This window comes from Vicugna pacos, chromosome 12 (assembly GCF_048564905.1).
Source record: "Vicugna pacos chromosome 12, VicPac4, whole genome shotgun sequence".
NCBI lineage: Eukaryota > Metazoa > Chordata > Mammalia > Artiodactyla > Camelidae > Vicugna > Vicugna pacos.
Window position 1 is genome coordinate 39629433 of NC_132998.1, and position 20141 is coordinate 39649573.

A 20141-nucleotide genomic window follows, 5' to 3' on the forward strand; every position below is an offset into this window, starting at 1 on the left:
AGAAACAACTTGAAGTGACGAAGTCATATTATTTTGGGCTCTTAAAACAATGATTATGGTCACGCTATCTTGATACAGTGGTTTGTCTAATAACGAAATCTGGAAACAAACTACATCTCAACATAGGGGAACAGTTAAATATAAGGAATAGAATAACTACTTTGTGATATCACGGTGACCTCAGAAGCGAAGATTTGTGAAGAGAAATCTTGTAATCCAGAAACAATTTGCGGCGACGCCATGATACTAAGTTATATATATGGTTTGCATACAGTTTGTATGTACAGCAACCGTGTTAAAGAAGATATTTATAGAATTGGAAAAATATCTGAAAAAAAAACCCAACAAAATTCTAATGGTAGTTAACGTGGAATAATTGTGGATGTTTTTTCTTATTTTTCACATTTTAATTAAAATCTTATAGTAACAATGTAAACAATTTTAAAAGAAGGAGGGTGGAGGGATAAATTGGGAGTTTGGGATTTGCAAATACTAACTACTGTATACAAAACAGATAGACAACAAGGCCCTGCTGTATAGCCCAGGGAACTATATTCAGTACCTTATCATAGCCTATAGTGAAAAAGAAAATGAAAAGGAATATATACATATAACTGAATCACTATGCTGTACACCAGAAATTAACATACTGCAAACTGACTATACTTCAGTTTAAAAAAAAAGAAGAAAAAACTAAAAAAAAAGAAAACAGCAATGATAGTGTTTATCATTGGTTAATAAAATAATGGGCGATATTATTTACTTAGCTGATCCTCAGTGTCAAAAATTTTCCACCATTAACCTATATACTTGCTTAATTAAAGGTTTTCTAAAATAATACAGCAAGATAATAGCAGCAAAACCATTAAAATCTGTCTTTTTTTGCCCCCCTCAGTGGTTTAGAAGACCCATTTGGGTCAAATACTATAAACATCTCTGTGGAATTCCTCCAAATCATGTTTGCTTAAATGAGGGCTCCTCTGACAGCTGTCCCTGTCCTGTTAGCATGCAGCCTGTAAGTAGTACCACTGCTGAAAGGCTGGCTGCTTAACTTTAATGCTGGGCTGGTTTACAGGGAGGCAAAGCTTTCTCACGTCTGTTAGACGTGAACTGTACAGTCCAGCGGGCCACACTGCGGGGACAAGGCTGGTAAAACAGACACAGCCGATACACTTAGCATAACAGAAACACTTCTACCACGAAGGCACTGCCAGGCAGAAGCAGAAATGGCCTGTGTGTCGGGAAAGCTTTCCTTCTAAGTCTCCTGTTGGGGTTTCAGATTGGAACTTTCCCTAGGCTTTCCACCTTCAGATGATCTCTGGATGTACTGAGTTCTCTTCTTGTTCACCCTGCCTGGCCACAATTTTATTTATTTTATTTTATTATGTAAAACATATAACATATATAATAAAATAAAATAAAGGATGCAATTAGGTACATTATTTCCCCACTGCTCTAAGCCTTCTCAGGTCCTTTATTTGTTACTTATTTGTCCCCACAATTCTATCAAAAATATACTGGCATCTTTTGAAGCAGGGTGTCTGTCTTGTTAGCAGAAAGCTCCTATCTTGTTTTAAATACTCAAGTGTCACTTTGCATAGCTCCTGGGTTCAACTAACCTTTACTGGCCAACATGAGAGTTGCCCAATTTCTGGTGGGATAAAATGGGACCTTTCCACTGAGTAACAACAAAATACTAATAAATAAATGTACACCCTAAAAGAGCACTGGTTCTGCACAAATTAGAAGAGATTATTTGCACACCTAAGGATTAATGATCAATTAGCAGAAGTCCTGATCCTATTAGAAATGCTAATCTCGTGAGAACAGAGAGAACCAACCACTGCGAAAAGGCTGAGCCTTCCAGGCTGTGCCTGGCCCCACTGTCCTGGTTCTGTGAAAAAGGAAGAAAAAGGGGAGGGGAAAGAATATGTGCTCAGCGCCCACTAGATCCCAGACACTGGGCAAGGGGCTCTCACACACTCAGTGTAGTCAATCCTCATGCCAATCCTTCAAAGCAGGATTACAATCAGCCTTGCTCCTGATGGAAAACCTGAAGATCAACGAGATTAAGTCACTGGACCTGGGCCACACAGCCAGGAAGTGACAAACCTAGAAGTGAGGGGACTTGAACCCAGGGTTTTATGAGTCCAAAGTCTGCCATGTTCTCGTTACAGCAATTGCGGGGTTTGGTTAGATAGTCAGTGGCAACGTTCAGGTTATTAAAGACCAAAGAGCAAGGTACAGGTCACCTCTGCAAGGCTGAATCCTGCCGTTACTCCAGGACTCACTCCTATGCTGACTTTATCACATATATTTGAAATGAGAAGTCACGTTATCCCGGATGGACTTCAGCATGTCATGACCTTTGGCATCAGGATTTATGGCCACGGCCCTAATGCTGACCATGTGACCCTGTGTCTTTTGAGCAGGGGCTGGCCCATGAGTAGAAAGGGCTTGAGGACCGAGGAGCCATTCTCTCTCCCTAACCAACTTACATTTTTCTGGAAATTCCACCATTATAAAATCATTCCTTAGGACGTGCTTTCTCCTCTCCAGAATATCCTACTGAAGTACACAGACCCCTAAAAAGGCAACACCTGAAACTTCTTTAGTACCCAGCATCCTGGCAGGAGGTAGATGGGTGAGGCCTGGAGGCCGGGTACTCCAATAAAAAACCAGGTAGGAGAGTTTTAGAAAAGAAATTTCTCCTTTACTGCATCCTCCCTCACCTTGTGTTCAGTCCTGTCTGTATGTTTCAATTTTTCTCTTGATAAAGTATCAGTAATCATGAGACACTGGGGACATGAGTTTAAATCAACCAGAAATGGAAACATGAAATGGACTCAAATGATTGGTTTCATAGAACCACAAACCAAACTAACTTTTAACATTTGTATTTTTAATAAACATTTAATTTTAGAATTGTTTCAGATTTACAGAAAAGTTGTGGAGATACTAGAGAGAGTTCGCATTTATCTTACACCAGTTTCTCCTATTGGTGACATCTGACATCAGCACGGCACACCTGTCACAACTGAGGAACCCAAAGTGGTATCACATTACAGACCAAAGACTGTACTTTGTTCAGACTTCCTTAGTTTTCACCTAATGTCCTTTTCTGTTTCCATCCAGCTGTCATGTCTCTTTCAGCTCCTCTAGACTGTCACAGTTTCTCAGACTTTCCCTATTTGTGATGATCTTGACAGCTGAGGAGTACTGGCCAGGTAATATAGAAAATGTTTCAATTTGGGTTTATGCGACATTTTTCTCATGGTTAGTCGTGGGCTTTGGGGGGGACAACCTCAGAAGGAAAGTGCCTGTCTCATCACACCATTTCGAGGGTACCTGACAGACCACTGCTGACTGAACATTTATTTTTAAAGAAAATAAATCATGTGACAAGCCAGTCTGAACCAGAGCCAGACCTGTCCATTTTCTAAAATGACTGAACAGCACAAACTCAGATCACCAAACTCTCTTGAAACAAATTCATGTTTCCTTTAGTCCAAGTTTCTGGCTATAACATTTGTGCAAGCTCCTTTTGCAGAAAACATTTGGCACTCCTAAGAAAAAAATGGCTGTCTTAAATATAGAATGTAGTTAAGATGTTACGTATGAAGAATGTCACTGAACCGTCTGCGAGTGAGAGCTGTCGTTCCCGAACACCAGCTGTGGAACCCTGCCTGCTGAGCCCGCAGGCCCCAGGTCCCTGGAAGGCAATATTAGCAATGAACCAGATTTCCACACTTCCCGCCTCCCCTGAATTCACAGCATTGCCAAACTGCCGGGCTGCTGCTAGGAGTCGGCCCCATTACCTTGTAGGGAAAGTGCTGGCAGAGCCACCTTCCCTTTGTGTTGCATAAGAACATCATCTTCATTTCAGCGATTTAACTCTGATTAAATTTAGACGTCAGCCTTTAAAGTTCTCTGAGAAGCTTTTAAACTCAGAAAGGGAAGAGGCATGCCAGTGGGTTCTCTGCAATCCCTTCCTACAGGCTCCTTTCAGAGCAGCTGGGTGAAGCCCGGCATCACTCAGAGAGCAGCCGTTTTCCAGGCAGGGAGGTGCCTGGTTGGTGCGGCTTCTCCCACTCTGCCCGGCCCTCTGGGGGAAGGCGGTGGGGGCTCCCTGCACCACCTGCATCTTTCTAGTTTCAATTACTTCCTTCACTTTCTAGATTCTCAGGTAAATATAGTCTGCAGTGGGTTTTTTTTTTAATTTCACTTTTATTACTCATTTATTTTGGCTCTTTCAATTTTTCCTCTCTTGCTAAATAAACCATCCTATATTTTTCCTCTTCCTGTTTTGGCCCTCCCATCCCCAGCCCTTGTGCTTTCACTGAACACCCAAGGCTGTTGCCCCTGATGAGTGTGCTTTCCTGTGCTCTCCACTGCCTTCTTGCCATTAGGGGGAGTGCAGGGGGGCCGGGATGCGATGGCACAGCCTTCTTCCCTGCTCGGAGCTGAGGCAGGCCCGCTGCGAGGACACACATGGTCCCTTCCCCCGGTCTCCTCCCCACACCCCTTTTAATTTGTTCTCCTAACAATCTCAAGGGTCTCACTGCTGCAAATTGCATTTTAGGGTTTTCATCCCATGTGTTCTGCACGCTCACCGTGCAGAAAACTAAGCAGAACTACCAAATGGCCTAAAACGAGGTCCTGGGAATCCCTGCAGTGGGTTATGGCCACTGCAGATGGCACCGTCTTCCACTTACGAGGGTCCTAAAAGGATGTGTAAGAAGGAGTTTTGTAATCAGGCCCATACGCTCCAGGCTTCGTTACCAGGACAGATCTTCCACATTACACAATCCCCAGGTGCTTTGATCTCTGCTGTCCTGGTCAGTATACTCAGCTGGATAAATAACATTAGTCCAAGCACAGCTTCCTGGACACATGGTAAAAGGTGATAATGTCTTACATCTTCTAGAAGCACAGGTGCTTCAGATCAATGAGGCAAATCTTGTGGAAACAACTAATGCTAAGCCAAAAAAGCTTTTATGTTCACAGGTTCAGAACTGGAAGGTAAAAGGAATTTTCTGGGAGCGAAAAATATTCCCTTTAGAGTTAATGGATTCAGCATGGTTTGCTGTGCTCTTAAAAAAGAAGAAAAGAAAAACAACCAAAACAACAAAAGTAATAAAACCTGCACCATCACCATCAGCTTATTACAACAGTTAACTTTCTGCTTATGAGATTTTCAAAGACGACTCCCCTGAAAGCTTGACATAAATACACTATTATGAAACAGACGATCATTCTCCAGGTTTGCTCTTATCAGAACAGATCCAGGTGGAACGGGAGACTCCTACTGGAAAATGGCTCACTTCCTATTGTTTAGAAATGTTTCTCATGACTGACTAGATAGCTTCATAATTGGGTTCATGAGGATAAATTTGTCAAGATTCCACTCCACGTGGCATGGATATTCTCAACTCAAACTCTCAAAAGATACTCCTCTGTACATTCATAGGCAAATACCAAAAGACTCATTCTAGCTTTTCTCCAGTTGGGAGCGGTGATGTAGAAGCAGGTCTCATTCTGTTGGTAAAGACTATTGTGTGACTTTAAGCAGATCCTTTATCGTCAGGGTCTCTGCACTCTCGTGCTTAGACTAGGGTCTAGCCCTAATAATCTGTGTCCCTAATTAAAGCAGTGATGAGGAAAGAGGGTTCTGCAGTCAAATAGCTGTGGTTTCAAATAGTGGCTCCACCCTAAAGCAGTTATGTATTGTTGGACAAAACAGATAACCTTTTGGAGCCTCAATTTCCTCATCTGTATAATGGTTACAATAATAGCACCTTCCTAAAAAGGTTGGGGGTAAAGGTTAAATGAGATGATTACATGAAACACTTAGCTTAGGGCCTGGTATTATAGGTGCTGGATAAATGTTAGCTCTCATTCATGGAGGCCACATTATTACAATAAGTGGTTTATCTCTATGTGGTTTCCACCTTTTTCACTGAATTGATCAACTGTTCTTGGGATGGAGCAGGTGGATGAGCTATGGAAGACCGAGACGCTTACTGTTATAAATTCAGAGGCATCAGCATTCCTGCTTCTAGGGTTTATGATGCAAAACAATAATTAGGTGTGTTGTGTCCTCTCTGGACGGCTTCCAATGAACACGACTATCTACTAGGAAAGCAAATGTCCCATGGGAAATGTGGGGTTTTTTTTCCTGAATGGTTTCTGAGCCAGGATGAATAAGGTTTAAAAATAATAATTTTGGACAAATGATAATAGATTATAGGGGCATGTACCTTCTAGAAGTATATGCCTGTCAGGGGAAATGTTTTCTGTCCCAATCAAAATATTACATCTAATCCCAATCAAACAGCAGCAGAGCACTTTGTCATAGATGAAAAAGCCAGCAGTGAGTTAGGTGGAAGGGGGGACGTGAGGCCCGTGGTGCTGGTCAGGGAAGGGGAGGCCAGGCTTCTGGCCCACTTAAGCTAGCCTAGAACACTTGTGAAAGTGTGAACCTCAGTGTTGTCATCTGCAAAATCAGGATATTGCCTGCCCCGCCCTGGTCACAGGACCAAAGGAGATCAAGTGCAGAAAGGGCTCTGCAAAACCATGGAACATTCCACAGACGCAAGGTACTCATTTAGATTCCCAAGGAGAAAAACAAATACTGAACTAAGTCATTGGAAGCAAAAGCCTCCCTGAAAGATATTCATTCTCTGAATTTATTCAAAATCAAAGATTTCCTATTTTGATTTTCCTCATATGAAGTGTACCAAACACATCGCTACTTCACACAAACAACCATTTCCACCCAGGGAAGTAAGGACACCCGAATCCCCTTCTCCCATTGGACAGACCCAGGCGCTACCTATGGGCCAAGCAGACCTGAAATCACATTTGCTTTGGTCTCCCTCCTCGATGGCAAGCACCTTACCTGCCCAGTTCATCAGTACCTGGTCCAGGACAGCACAGAGAGAGAATATATTCTGTATGTATACAGAATAAGCACTCAGCAGATGTTTGCTGAATGAGAGATGACACAGAGATTCTTCCCTACTAGGCTGCTACAGTGGTGTCTGCAGCAAAAGCAAACAATGGAAGAAGAAGAACGGAGAGATGGAAGGAGAAAAAGGAGGAAGAGGAGAAATTTTAACATTTAACATGAGGACTCTGGTCAAGGTTTCAGGAACTCCCTCTCCCATGCACCCCTTTCCCGGCTCCCTCTTGCACCCTAAACTCCATGGGGAGAAGGCTAGTCACTGCTGATTCAGGATACTTTTCAAACCAAAGCTGAAAACAACTTCAAAAGAATATGACATCTTGAACAAGCAATTCTCCAAGGAAGACATACAAATGATCAATAGGCACATGAAAAAATGCTCAATATCACTAATTATCAGAGAAATGCAAATCAAAACTACAATGAGGTATCACCTCACACAAGTCAGAATGGCCATCATTCAAAAATCCACAAATGACAAATGCTGGAGAGGCTGTGGAGAAAAGGGAACCCTCCTACACTGCTGGTGGGAATGCAGTTTGGTGCAGCCACTGTGGAAAACAGTATGGAGATTCCTCAAAAGACTAGGAATAGACTTACCATATGACCCAGGAATCCTGCTCCTGGGCATATATCAAGAAGGAACCCTACTTCAAAATGACACCTGCACCCCAATGTTCATAGCAGCACTATTTACAATAGCCAAGACATGGAAACAGCCTAAATGTGTATCAATAGATGCCTGGATAAAGAAGATGTGGTATATTTATACAGTGGAATACTATTCAGCCATAAAAACCGACAACATAACGCCATTTGCAGCAACACGGATGCTTCTAGAGAATGTCATTCTAAGTGAAGTAAGCCAGAAAGAGAAAGAAAAATACCATATGAGATCGCTCATATGTGGAATCTAAAAAACAAAAACAAGAAAACAAAGCATAAATACAAAACAGAAATAGACTCATAGACATAGAATACAAACTTGTGGTTGTCAAGGGGGTGGAGGGTGGAAAGGGACAGACGGGATTTCAAAATTGTAGAACAGATAAACAAGATTATACTGTATAGCACAGGGAAATATACAGAAGATCTTATGGTAGCTCACAGAGAAAAAAATGTGACAATGAATATATATATGTTCATGTATAACTGAAAAATTGTGTTCTACACTGGAATTCGACACAACATTGTAAAATGATTATAAATCAATAAAAAATTAAAAAAAAAAAAAGAATGTGACATCTTAAGGATACCAAATGCCATGACCAGGAGATGCTTATAGGGAAGTAAAATACAGTCTGATTCTTCTTCAGTTGCTGTCGTGCAGAAACAGTGGTTCCAACTGACTTTAAAATTGCTGCCTGAATGAAGGAATGAGGATCTTCTGGGAAATGCAGGCTTCTAATGGAGGGTTGTGGTTTGAAAAGGTTCCCACGCAGTGATTTTTAAAATGCCCATTGACCTCACTGCAGCGGCTGCTTTTCCATCATAATCTGTTATATAATTACTGTGAAACTTTGGCGCTGCCTCTTACAAAACCGATTTAAACTTATCCACCTAGACCAGCATCACTGACCTTTTTCTAGAATCTGTGGGGCTTATTGGAATTGCACTGGCAGAGCTAGAGAATCTGGGTGATTTCAACAAAATTAACCTCGGGAAAATTGGTTCAAGGGCTCCTTTTCCTTCCCAGGCTTGCGAGGGATGCTGTAAAGCCAACACTTGAATTTGAATGGCTTGAGAAAAATTGAGTTTGGTGCCTTAGTAAGTGTTTGACCCCAACTGCCTCTCACCACTTTTCAAATCATTGCATATTAAAGCCTGCAGCATGTGAGAAGCTATTTTAGTCCGAATCCTGTGATGGAAATAACAGAAGCAGAGTCTGGATATCTTAAGCAAACAAATGAATTTACTGGAAGGATACAGCAGAGCTCACAGAGCAGAAGGAGAAGCTGAGAAGTGGCTTTGTAAAAGGATGAGAGAAGCTCTAGGAATTCAGGTGTTAGGAACCACCAGTTCCTTTGGCCATTGTTACCAGAGCAAATGATTTAGAAGCATTCTCAGTTTTTGTGTCACTTCCCTCCACACTGAAATTCCGGGTCAAGAGCATCTGGGAGACCCAGTTCCAGTTACGTGTGCGGCCTCCCCGTGGGGTAGGCACCAGCATGGACCAGCACTGCTCCCGCGGGGAAACGCAGGTCTCCAGGGAACAGGCCAGGCCCCCCCCCCCCCCCCCGGTCAGGCTGGAGCGGCCTGGCAGGCGGGGAGAGCAGTGCTGAAGGCAGAGCCCTGGCGTGGGTCCTCCTATTCTTACTCGCCCTCCTCCAGCTCCGCCTCTCCCTCGCCGCCCCCCGCCCGCACCGAGCTAGCACGCCAGCCACGCCCACAGCAGGACCCCCCCACCCCCAACAGCCTCGGAGGTGTGAGTGGCTTAGAGTTTTTGCAAAAGGAGAAAAATGGGTAAAAGGAATAACACTGGAGAGAGGAGTGGGTATCATGCCCTCCTTTCGAGCTGCTGAGTTGGTTTCAGTTCTCCTCGGGCTGACACATTTTTTATTTCATTTGAGGAAAACTCAAATGATACTGCTACTGCAGTACTACTGAATCTGCTATTTGTGATTCTGTTTAAGTGTGAGGAGAAAACAAAGATACAGTAATAGCCAATGATTTTTTAAATTCCTTTCCTAGAACTGACTTCTCTAAACTTTATTACATCATTCAATTAATTATAACATGTGTAATTAATTTATAATGTTCTTTTATTGATGAGACAAACAACAACAAAAAATGGAGGGTGTCAAAGAAGTAGAGAGGTTGCTGGGCAGACCCACCATCCCCACCCCCCCCCCCACCCCCCGCCGCCACAAGGCAGCACGCTCATTGCACTCTAATCCGTGATGGCTTCTGCTCCGGGGCTTCCGTCTAAGTGCCCTCTCAGGTGATACAATCTAACAATCTACCATGCACCCGGGACTTCATCCCAGTGCAGCCCAGGAATGGAAATAAACGGCACACCCTGGAGAAGAAACCTCTTCCAGTATTACGCCCGACAGGGTCTAGTTTGGAGAATATCCAACTCTGCTGTTGCTTCACAAAATCTAAGGGCTTGTATCTCTCTTGTCTGTTACATCTTTTAAAGCTTTGGGATGTTTTACACAGTTCAGTAGAAAGTTAATAATCAACTTTGATTCATGTTATAAGAGCAAACCAGTGTGCTCCTCCTGCTTTTCTCTTTTCCCTTTCAGTTCAAATTCCCTCCTCTAGCCCTGCAAATTTCCCTCATGCCTCTGTCACTACAAGCCCACCAAAGCAGAATGGAGCCGATGTTCACCAGACACCTGTCGCACAAGCACGACAAGTGTCTGCATGTATGTGTTCACTTACACTTGTAGTATCTTCAGTGAACATGTGTGCAACCCAAGATCCAGCGAGGCTGGAAAACGTTTCCAGGGTCACACAGCTAGTCATTGGTAAGTTCATGTTGGAACCTATGTCTGTGTGATTTCAAAGCACATTCTTTCCACTGAATTATGTCAATTAAGACAGTTAGATATCAGTTCAGCAGGACCTACTACATACCCCAGGAACACATGCATGCTAGGAGTTCCTGAAGACCAAAATGCTAGAAGAGATGGCTGAATGGAAGCAGAAAGAATCTTGTATCTGACATACAGTCTCTTGGTCCTCTCCCTTTCCCGTGGGGAGAACCCAGAGGGTGAGGGAGCCGACTGAGTACCACTGAGTTCAGTGTTGAGTGGCTTAGGTCAGGGAGAAGGATCACCACAGGCTGGGAAACCATAAAATAACTGTGGAATCTTATAGATTGGACAAAACAAAGGTTTCATTTAAACGGACACTGATTCATTCTTTCACACAATGAGTATTTATTGTTGGTGTCTATGAGTGTCTACAAGGGGCAGGCAACCAGAGATGAATAAGGCACGGTTCTCCCTCCAAGGACTTCAGTGTCTACTGGGAAGAGAGTGAAGTTAAGAAGCTGTCAGAGGACACTAGGATAATATATATTTTCACTGCATTTAGATGCCCCTTCTATAATCAGTGTATCATAGGCACATGCTGGGTTTTGACCACGCCATTATTCACTTCAATTTGACTTGCTTTGGAAGGATCGCCTCTCCCTCCCTGGAAGGTCTGGTGAGACTGTTAAACCTTGCTGTCCTCAACCCTCTGCTCACCAACAAACAGCCCCCTCACCTCAGCTGGAACATTTACTCCCTGGAATGAAAACCTTGAAAAGAGGATAGAAAGATAGAAAAAAATCTGCAGAAATGACAGAAGATCATTCATTCTGGGGCAGGGCACTGACAACAGTGCTGAATGGTTCCTAAACTTATCCCATCCCCTCCCCCGCCAGTTGGTTTTTTTTTTTTTAATCAATTTCAGAGTCTTCTGGTCCCCCTAGAGGGCTGACAAAAATCCTTCTGATAAAGTCACCCCTTTTTTTTCCCAACAGAAGTACTGGGTACTGAACCCTGGACCTTGTGAATGCTAAGCACCCACTCTACCACTGAGCTATCTCCCTCACCCCAGCTAAGTCCCACTGTTAAACAGCAAAAAGGCAAGATCCCCTTGGTGAGTTATGGGTTGTCTGGGAGCAAGACCAAAGGCGGGGAGACCAGTTAGCAGGCTCTTGTAGCCATCCACGTGAGAGATGGCAAGAGACTGAACTCAGTGGCTGGAGAGCGAAAGAAGGAAAGATGGAGTCCTGAATCGGAAGAAACAGAGCTAGCTGGACTCAGTGACTATTGGGTGCAGAGAGCCAGGAGTGTGGAGTGACAGCAAGAGTCTTTCAGGGAACCAGCGTAGGGCAGCTCCCCTCAGCTCTCTTCTGCTGTCTGGAGGTTATGTTCTGACCTGGCCTTGGTTCTGACAGCATTTTCATACTTGCTACGGCTGCCTTCTTCCCCTCTAGCCTCCGAGCCCTGGGAGGAACACATCACTTCCTCCTGAAAAATCATCTCCATTATCTAGGAAACTTGGCAGGAACACCAAATTCCTCTCTTTGCCATGCCTCCTAAGCCCGCAGGGTACATGTTCAGCAGATTCTTGGAAGCAGTCCTGGCCAGCACGGCGCCCTCCAGCGTCAGCAAGCACACTCTGACGATGACTGTGCGTCACAAGGATACTACTTACTACGCTGTGATGCCATCTGCATCCTCACCTGCGTGACCACAGCCCACGCCGTTCACACAACCTCACTACTCCTTCCCTATGGGGATTCCCAAGGGGGTCCTGCGCCATCAGCTTGGCTACAGAGGAAAGGTGTTCAGGTAGCCATGGGCTTGTGGAAGGAAGCCAGCAGCGCCTGGGTGTGCAGAGGTGGACTCAGTGCACTGTGCTCTCTCGCCTCAGAAGGAGCGCACAGGGCGCCAGCAAACAGCACCCTCCGTGAGTCAGTGCCCGCTCTGCCCGCCTGTCCTTTGCACCAGTCTTTTGAACCAGTAAACACAGGCACACCCGTAACTACAACCTCTTATCTGCAGGAAAATAAGCCAGTAGGAAAGTGGTGCAGGACACTGAACAAACCATCTACAAGAACCAAGGGCTCCACCCTCCTTAGAAAGCCCCTAAACCCTAGATTTGGGGCGCTGACTTTGATGGAAAAGATGAACTGACCATGCCTCTAGTTGGGTCTGTCTTTAGTTTCTCTTTTTGGAAGATGTTTTAGAGCCCGAGTATCGAAAAAAAAAAACCAAAACTGACAAACCTATTAGTGGCACTTGGAATATCTCCTTATTTCCTGGGTGATCTTCTAAAATTTAAAAGCAAGCTCTTGGTGTGTTCTGGTGGCTCTTGGAACCCCAGCATTTTCAAAACCATGTTACTGAATAACTCCTCTATTTAAGGTTGTCCAAGTAAACAATGTGCTACAGACACTCAAACTGTGAAGGAAATCTCGATGGATGGTAGAAAAAAAAGAAACAAAAATATCTCACTCACAGTTTATGCTCCCAGGCAATTTTGGCTGGGTGATTAGATTACTGTATTTGTTACAGCTTGATCACCTGTATTTCATCTCAAATAAATTTTTTTCAGTTTCTTTGCCAACAAAGCACACTTGAGAAAAACGCCTCAAAATCAATTTATACTGCTTCACTGGTTTTATGCATTTTACATTTAAGGAAACAACAATTAGGATATTTCCAATGAAGAAAAGAACTCCATTTAAGCTGCCACAAATGTCAAAAGTTCCTGGCTATGCTAACACTTATGTAATTGTCCTGGAAACCCCACGCACCAGAATAGACCTACAACACAAGGCATGACTCACTGAATATTTCTATGCACATACTCTCCCGAAAATGCACTCCAGTTGGTTTTTTTTTTCCAAAGGGGGAAAAAAAAAGAAAAAGACAAATTATGGTACATCAAATCCAAAAGTTCTTTCTGCAATTTTTTTAGAAAGTACTGCCTTACATGATAGCATGAGAAGATGTTGCTGTTTTCATTAATAAAGCAGCCAGATGGGCTAGCATTAAAACAGGTTGAAACTCTGAAATCCTTCCTGAAAGAAAAAAAGTCACATAGAGAACGTGTGGGCTCTCAAGTTTCCACATGGTCCTCATTTCCTCTTGCGACTTTATTCCCAAGTTTGTTTTTGAGAAGTGGTGGCTGGTAGCATATGACTGGTGTCCCAGTCTTGCGAGCAACGTTAAGGAAAATGACACACGCCAGAAAATGCCAATCAGGACGGCCAGGCCTGGCCCATACCAAGGCTCAGATCCTCTGAGAGCTTTTATTGGACACTGTCTCTAGGCCCAAATGCTTGTGGGAATTTACTAAAGCATACTGCATAACTGTATCCCCAAAAGCCTATGTTTGGTGCTACTTTCAATACCAAGCGAGTGTGTTTTTCAATAGCAATCATCAGAACAGAGTTGAGGACTCCAATCCGAGGTAAGCCAAACCAGCTTGTTCACGGGAGGGTTCCAGGGGCAGTTTTGCCAGGCAGCGGAAACAGGTTGCAGATGGGAATTCCTCTTTACGCAGCGGTGGGGCAATTTAGCCACATGGTTGTCATCAGAAATTTTCAACAAGAGGTCTTCAGTCTGTATTCCACTTGAGGGTGCCAAGAGAAGGAGTCTGGTGGGCAGCAACTCCCAGAGGACCAAGCAGCCATAGCTGGAAATGCAGCGAGAGCTCAGAGCAGAACCCAGAGCCCAGCCTACCAGGGATGGGTAAGGTGAGCTGCTCACATTTCCTCTGCCTAAGAGCAGACCTGGGCCAATACCTGGGATGGGGCTGAGCTGCAGTGGGCCCCCATGGTCTTAGCCCAGGACTGAGCCTGAATTCAGGCAAAGATGCCAGGCAGATGGCCAAATGCTGCCCACACCAAAGTCCTCGTGGCTCCCAGCCCTGATTTTTCTCCCACAGTGTCATCCCTTTTTGCAAGCTGTTTTTGTTACCTGAAATTCTCAAGCTCAAACTCCTCAGGCTGTTCATTCTTCAGGATCCAGTTCACAAAGCATCTTCTCTGTGAAGCCCTTCCTGACTCCTGACTATCTTGTCCTGTTTTCCTTAACACATATCTCACCCAAATAGCCTCCAAGCTTCTTGCCAAATGTGCCTTGGCATCTCCTGAGCCCAGCAGAGCACCAGCATAGCATAAGATCTGAATAAGTAATTGATGATAATTAAATGAATGGAGTGACTGTACAATTCAGTTCACTGAATGGAGTGAATAAGTATTTACTAAATGAAAACTGATCAGAAACAGGTTAATGCCTGAACTGATTGTTAACAATTCCATGTATTGACAAGAGACACAAAATAATAACAGTAGCTAACATTTGTGTCCTGCTGACTGTCCTGGGCTCCTGTGCTTAGTCCTTTGCATAGAGTATCTTCTTCCATCTTCACAACTCAAGATATAAATGCTCTCATAAAACCCATTTTACAGATGAGAAAATGGAGGCATCATGCTAGAGTCTTTAAGAACGCAGCCTGATCTGGGAGCTGTTTACTCTACTCAGCAGTAGGATCCTGGGCCCTTCACTAGCCACAGGGGACGTGGTGACTGTTGGCGGTGGGGGGAGATGTCATCCAGCTCTTCTTGTCTCTTTGCCTCCCTCCCTCTCCCCTCCCTGTGTCTTGCATTAACAAGAAGAATACGTTCCATGCAGTTCAACTGCTGGGTCCCACATGATACCTGCCCCTTCCTCTCCCGATGAGTGAGGCCGTACTGGAAGGGGCAAGAGCTTTCGCCCACTGCCCCCAATTCTCCTTTGAGCTCTTTACCTTGCTAGCATCAAGGTGTAGCTGTGGCAGAAGCTGAAGTGAAATGATAAGGCATTTTCCTATTCGTCTGGTATTTGTGTATCTCCCTTGTTCCGAGACCCCCGGAAGTAGTTACATCTTCCTCTTCAGTCCTCACTCCACCCCATGAGGTAAGTGTCCTTATCCCCAACAAACACACGAGGCACCTGAGAGTCCCAGAGGTTTAGCAATTTGTCTGGTGTCCCAGAAGCTGGACACAGAGCCGGGATTTGAACCAAGGCCCATCTGCCTCCAATGTGAGGCAATTCAATAAATACGTATGACACACCTCTTTTTGGGGGGTGCTCATGAACACACAGCATGTTGTCACTAAGACCCTTTGGTGTCAGGAACATGCCTGTAATCACCTTCTCAGGCTACTGGCCAAGGTCTCCTTCAAAGCACGACTCTGGTGACAGCCTTTTGGCTTGCTTATTAGAAAAAGTCACAAAGATGCCACTCATTGTGTGATGCTAGTGACAGAAGCCATGCATGATGGTGAGTAAGACCGTCTCCAGTTGAGAAACCCGGAATCCTTGCCCTGACTTCCGCCCTTCTCTCCTCTTCTGCTCTTTCCAGACTCATGCGCTCGCTCAGAGTTTACATACAGCCATTTCTGTCGACCTGTTCGTGACGGATGATGAGAGCCTGTTATGAAACAAGGCACCAGTAGGAGACAGGAGCCCAGAGCCCACACCCACGCTGTTTGCTTTGTGAAATTCCAGACTGTTGAATCTGCTCCACCTCAGCCTAAGAACTCCAGACTCCACTTTTCTTAATGACTTTCCCCTCCTTAAATGCCTACACAGTTATCTCTGAAAAAGGAGAAAAAGAATAGATGAATCATTGGCAGGAAGCGGGGGGAGGAGAGCTGTGTGGTTGGAATGGCGTATGGCTGAGCGTGTGGGCACATAGCTGTCTGTGTTGTTCCTTCCACCACCCTCTGGAAGCAGGTCCTTTGGACGTGTACTTTCATTCCAGGGTGGGGGCTGCACCCGTTTCAGGTCCTAACATGTAATTCCACATCTGCTCAGATTCTTCTCGAAACTCCAGGGGAAGTGGGAAAGTCAGGCTTGGCTCACAGAGGACTGCTGATCCTCTCCTGAAGTTGTGACGTTAAATCTTCTAAAGAAAAGGTAATAAGCTACTTTCAGTTCGTAGCCACAGAATTTCTCATGCTGTCTTCTCTCTCCTGCAGGATGTGAAGTGAGTGTGTGAATATTGCTTGTGTCACAGTGTAAGCTTGCTAAGCTCATAAGGGATTGACAAATGCCCAGGTGGGATCTGGAGGAGAGAGACATTCAGACAGAAATGTGCATTAAGCCGGAAAACACAAATTGTTCTTGGTGGGGCTTTTGATGGTGGGGGTCATGGAAAGGACATACAGACACTATGATCCTGGGGACAAGTGCCCGTGTGTTGCTCCCTACAGTTAGCTTCTTGCTGCCTCTATGGCCATTTCGCTTGGATAATTAAGTTTCTAGAATCCCAAGAATCCAAGAGAACACACATTTTTGAAAAACTGACTCTTTTCAGAAGGCTTCATTTAGGCCCTCCGGTTAGTTCTACGTAAATTTCCCAAAGTTACCTGGATGTATATACTAGGATAAGTAATTGTGGTTATTTTAGTTTTAGATGGATGCAACTCATTTCATCAACAGACTCTCTCCCATTGATTTTTCCCCCCCACGTCCCTCACTGCCACCTGCCCTCCCTCCCCTAGAACCATCGCACAGGACCCTGATGTGAGCACACAGATGTACAGAGGGATAAGGGCTTGAAGGGCTTGTCATTTTTTAGTGTAAGAGGAGTTTTGGTAAAATATGTGTCTAGAAGTTGAGGTTTCTTAGCACAAATTATTATCACTTGGTAACAAAGAAATGTGGTTAAGAGCATTTTTTATTAATGAACACTCCTTTAGAATCAACTTTAATAATAAAAGTCATCTGATTAAGAATGAGTAAACTCAGTCCAGAAATCAATCTGAATAATCATACAAAATATTTCAGCAATCATAAATCCTGCTACTAATAGAATTTCCACCCCCATACTGATGATGATTTGATGACTTGTTTATCTGAAAGTCATTCATATTAACCTTCACAAAAGCACTCATTCTTGGACCCTCAAAAGCTTTGAAATTCTTCTTCATGATTTAAAAATATGACTCTACTGGACTAACTTTTGTGCCCCTCAGGAAGCTCCAGCTCCATCTGACCCCCAAGCCTCAGCCTCTTCCTGAATGGAGAGCCTCCTTGGGGTGGGTGTAACAGGAGTGAGTCTCACTAGCTCCCAGCCCAGGGAGACCGACCAAGACTCAGGTGCCTTATGGAAGACTATTGCCTTCCCAAGCTTTTTTCCCACTTGGCAGCTTCCTAAGATGTGGAATCTGGCTTCCCTAATGGCTCACTAAAGTGGCTGGGGAACAACACAGATATGCAGGGGAGATAAATTTTGAATCAAGGGACCAGAGGCCAGGAAGAGAAATCCTTCCTTTCTCCACCCCCACCCCCACCCACTGACGCCTTACTTCTCCTTCTCAACTCATCCTGAGTGTCACATTATAATGAAAACTGTTCTCACTCCTCTGGCTTGCTGGGGGTCAAAGAGCCTTGGCTTTTGTTTGTTTTGTTTTAATCTCAGAAGAGTATCTGTCATAAACTCAGCCTCAGCCATTATTATCTATCCAAACCGGGAGGGAATTTTAACTCATTAAAATAACAGCCTTAATATACACTTCCAGCATTCACAGCCCTGAGGCAGCTGTGACAGCAGAGTGATGGCACTAAATGTCTAAGAGCCTTTATCCTCAACCCCACCTCTCCTTAAGAAGATACTATCTGGTCCACTAAGTAGAGAAGTGAAAAAGTTCCCTTTCTCAGTCTGGATGTGGTTTCAAGTGTCTTGTTTCTAATTTCCAAACATCACATTGCTCTTGGCAGCTGATACTCTTTAGCTGTTGATTAAAAGATACATATTTTACCCAAAACAGAATATCCTGCATCAAAAGGATTCTGAATATTACTTTGACCTGGCTTTATCACAAGTACACATCAGGAGTCTGCTCAGAGTGAACCTCGAGGTCAGGACACAGAGGCCGAGGATGGTATCAGAGGTAGCACGATGCATGGAGATGAGGAAGTGGATCGGTGAATAGCAGGCTGCGTGCACCCACACCAAGCTGGGCAGAGTAACCCATCTGAGGAAAGAAATGCTCGCATCCAGCCGTATTGTGGTGAGATGAAACCCACTCACAGGAACGTCAGGTGAGGTGTAGGGAACGTACTTTTAACCCACGGACCCTTCACTGGTGTGCTAGTTAACCTTAATGCAGATTTTAGATCTCCAATCATCCTTCTTATTAGAAAGAAAATAGACTGTAGGCAGTAGGCCGGACTGAAGGTAGAATGAGCGATTTCTTTTTTTTTTTTTTTAAATCATTGTCTTAGTCAAATTCCCTAGAGAATAAAACCTGCGGCAAAGATTCCTCGCCAAGGCTCTGTTGGAAGGTGCAATCCCAGGGCTGCAAAAACGAGGCAGAGAGAGAGCTGAGGCAGAGAAGAGAGCGGTGCAGACACCAGGTGGGCGTGTCAGGGAGCTGGCCACAAAGTCATAGGGAAATACGAGCCTGTTGCTCATCCTGCAAGTCACCTTGAAGCGATCCACCCCTGGGATTGCTAAGCACCTCTACATTTTTTCTCTACCTAAAACTAATAATTGAGTTCTGGTGTTAAAGTTCAGTGGCTACAACCAACTTGATATTATGGTTGAAAAATAAAGCGTAAAAATAAAACGGGATTTTTATTTTACTTATTTATTTACCAATCAAAAAACTGAAACAGAATGTGAGTATATCACTCACAGGAAAGGAAATTCAAACAGCCTTTAAACACAGGAAAAGATGCTCTACCTGACTCTTAGTGAGAGAAATGGAAGTTAAAGCTGTCATGAGATATGAAGACTCATCTATCTGATTAGCACAAGGTTTGGGGGCACACTGTGTCAGCTAAGGCACAGAAAAAAAACAGCAGTGGCGGGAATGCAAACTTGTATAATCTCCGAAGGAGGAGGTTAGGTGACAGGAAGCAAAATTATAAATTTGCACACTCTGACCAAGCAATTCCACATCTAAGAATTCATCCTACAAATACACACAAAGTGGACACGTGTGTAAAGAGCATATGTACCTCAGTCATTGCCTGCAGTTGCAAGCAAGATTATGAACAATCTCAATGCCCACCGAGAGAAAGGTTGCATACGTAAACTATGCTGTCCTCATGCAATGAGATACCATGTGGCCATTAAAAAGAATGAGGGAGCTCTATGTTTTCTGATGTGAGCCCACCTCCAAAGTGCATTCAGTGAAAATCAACTTACACTCCTGTAGGCTGTGTCATGACACCACCAGGAAGACTAAATGTATATGTTTGTGTATGGACAGACTCTCTTTGGGAGAACCCACAAGACTGGTTAACAGTGGCTGCCTCTGGAGAAAGGAACTAGGGGTCTAGGAGAGACTTTTACTCTATACCACTTCTTTCGTTTTGAATTTTGTTCCATGCACAATGATCATCTACCCAAATATAACTCAGTAATGTTTCATTTTTTAAGAGAAGAAAAAACTGTATAATATATGTAGATATTTGAAAAGGGGCATTCATCTCATTTATGAGAAAACTGTATTCTGCAGTTCCATGTCATCTGGAAGCAGCACTTTATTTTTTTTTTTCATTTATTATAAAATACACTTACAGGCGGTTTTAGGTTTAGGGCAAAATTGAGCAGGAAGCACAGAAATTTCCCATATACACCCTGTCCCACACATGCACAGCCTCTGCCGTTATCAACATCCCTCACCAGAGTGGAAGCAATGAGCCTACACTCCGATCTTGTT

At 44.0% G+C, this 20141-nt stretch overlaps 1 long non-coding RNA gene across 5 annotated transcripts in view; it reads right to left on the bottom strand.

The window, feature by feature from the left end:
- LOC140700217 (uncharacterized) overlaps nucleotides 1-20141 on the bottom strand; it is a 73635-nt gene that overhangs the window by 42059 nt on the left and 11435 nt on the right. The window lies entirely within an intron of this gene.